This window comes from Asparagus officinalis, chromosome 1, assembly GCF_001876935.1.
Source record: "Asparagus officinalis chromosome 1, Aspof.V1, whole genome shotgun sequence".
NCBI classification, from domain to species: domain Eukaryota; kingdom Viridiplantae; phylum Streptophyta; class Magnoliopsida; order Asparagales; family Asparagaceae; genus Asparagus; species Asparagus officinalis.
Genome location: NC_033794.1, coordinates 110,414,153 through 110,417,021, shown reverse-complemented (window position 1 = coordinate 110,417,021; position 2,869 = coordinate 110,414,153).

The window sequence follows — 2,869 nt, the reverse complement described above, 5'->3', positions numbered from 1 at the left end:
GAATACGTAGGCAGTCAGTTTGATGCAGTCAGTTTGATGAGTTGATATCGACACGGGGGGAGATTGTTTGAGTTCTCATTTGGATTTCCGACATGTTCTGGATTGAGTCCGTTATCGTGGATTGATTCCACTTCGTACAGGACGCAACAAGTGGGATGGTTGGTATTGAGGTCGACTTAGTTTTGGAAAAACTTCACCGAGGTGGAGATTTATAGAAACGACGAAAACGACGAAAAAGAATAGGAAAAATGAAACAGGGGACAGTTTGGAGGCAGGTCGGTCGACCGTAGGCTTAGGTCTGGTCGATCGGAAACGTGCACGCTACAGGGTATTTGTTTGAGTCTTTGGTCGCTCGACCGGATGGACATGCCCGGTCGACCAAACCCTACTGAGTTTACAGGGTAAAATTTCGATCCTCTGGCCGGTCGACCGCAGCGACATGCCCGATCAACCGCGTAGTATTTTTGGGCCCAGTTCGTTTCCTGATTGGTTTTGGATTCTTGTTTTGATATAATAAGGAACATGACGTTTCTAGGGTTTATTACTGATAGAAAGAGCATTGTTTTGCGCAGTTTGAAAGAGAAAATTTGTGAGAGATTTGAGAGCTTTGTGAGATCCTTTATTAAGGTTATTTTGTGAGATTATTGAGTGACTGTAATCTTTATTTGTACTCTCTATTAGTAAAATCTCTCCCTTCCTTACCCCGTGGACGTAGGCAAATTGCCGGATCACGTAAATTTGATGTCTTGCTGTGTGGTGTTTGTGTTTTGGTTATTGATTTGATTTCTTTCTCCTCGTTCGTCTTGTTTGTTCGCGTCGGTTGCGCCCAACAACAATGGTTTCAGATTTTTCTGGTACAACTTCAGAACCAAAAATCAAAATTACTGATCCCAAAAATTATATCATGGAACCATTATAAACGTTAGGATATGATGATGATTTTGGATTCAACTTCCATGACTATAAACCAACGGCTAGAACAAGAATTACAAGGGAGTTAGTTCTTCAGTGACATAACGAAAACAGAAACTTTATATAGGTTTCTTTATGAGAATGATACTTGCTAAACTTGAAGGAGCGAGAGTAATTGCATTTCAATAGACTACTTAGTTATCAAAATTCCCACAAAGTCTCCATAAATTTGAAAGGAACAGTCACGTGGCTCAAATATTAACAGAATTTTTGAGCAAAATAAAACAGGGAGGAAAAAAAAACCTGAATCGATCCACAAAAATAATTTCGCTCAGTTAATTGCCCAACCCCCAATTCGCAATGCTAATCAACAAAACCCTAGGTTTGAGGAAATGAAATGAAATGCAAGGAATTGGTAAAAGATTTGCTAAACAAAATAGCAATTCAAATGTGTCAGCAGCTAAGGTAATTAAAAATGATGATCGAAGAATTTCTTTGGATCGACGAACAGTTCAGTTACCTTCCCTTCGATCTCTGGCGTGATATTTTCCCTCAATTTCTTTCGAAATTTCGAAAAAAGAAAATGAAGGAGATATTGTAGCGTATGAGAGAGTGAGCTGAGGCTCTCTTTTATTCATTTTTTTTCCAGGTTCGTAATAAAAATATGTGACCGCATAAATTACAAAAATATAATTATATAATAGTAATAAAGATCAATGCCACGTGGACCCCGCGAGATATTGGGGGCTTTGGAGACCGTTTGATTGGATGTTGCGGTGTTTGCTGTTTTATCGAAGTATTAAATTAGGCGTGGGTTCGCTGAAGAAATGCACCAAATTCTACGAGACGGGAATCCAGAGACGGTTCACATGTGGAGAGCGATGGAGGCGTGGACCCCATGAACTTTCTTTGGGATATTTTCTGAAAGAAAAATGATAGGGGCACACCCCCAATCACAACCTTAATCACACCCCCTCTCTCATTTGTTACAGTACACCAGGTCTCATATGAGATTTTAAAATTTTAAAATACTATATGAGGACCGATATACTGTAATAAATAAGAGAGTGGGTGTGGTTAGGAGTGCACCCCAACTAACACCCTTTCTGAAATTCAGCATGTGGAGTCACGCATCGTCGAGTGGGACCCTGTATTGGGACTTATCGAGATATTAAAATTTTGGATTAGTTTCACTTAAACCCCAAAATGTTGGAGTGTTGCGGGTTTTCCCTCCCTGTTTTATTTTGCTGAAAATTCTGCTAATATTTGAGCTATGTGACTGATCCTTTCAAATTTATGAAGACTTGAATCAACAGCTTTGAACCCAAGGAAAAAAAATCGAAACCCTATCAAGGAATTGGGGAAGTTATGATTAAAACCAAATCAAATTGAATAGGATAACCAAAATCAAGGGCACAAGGTTTGTTTCTTACCAGGAATCGGCCAAGAAGAAATTCGGGTGGAGGTAGAACCGCGACGGGTGCTCGAGGTTGAGATGTGAACCAAAACCCTAACTCTTGATTCGGTCAAACTAAGGAGATTGAGGGATTTGAAGAGAATGAGAACAAGGGGATTGAGGACTCTTGAGAGGAGAAGAATTCTTGAAGGAGGAGGCCAAGAAGAAATTCGGGTGGAGGTAGAACCGCGACGGGTGCTCGAGGTTGAGATGTGAACCAAAACCCTAACTCTTGATTCGGTCAAACTAAGGAGATTGAGGGATTTGAAGAGAATGAGAACAAGGGGATTGAGGACTCTTGAGAGGAGAAGAATTCTTGAAGGAGGAGGTTTTTTGAGCCTGGAAGAAATTGGGTTCGGGTAGAAAGATAAGAGGAAGGAGAAGAAGAGAACAGGGTTAAAAACCCCTCAAAACCGACCCAAACCAACTCAAAGCAACCCTGAACCAAGCCCAAACTCATCCTGGACCGCCTCCCCAGCGAGACACAATTTTGTGTCTCGC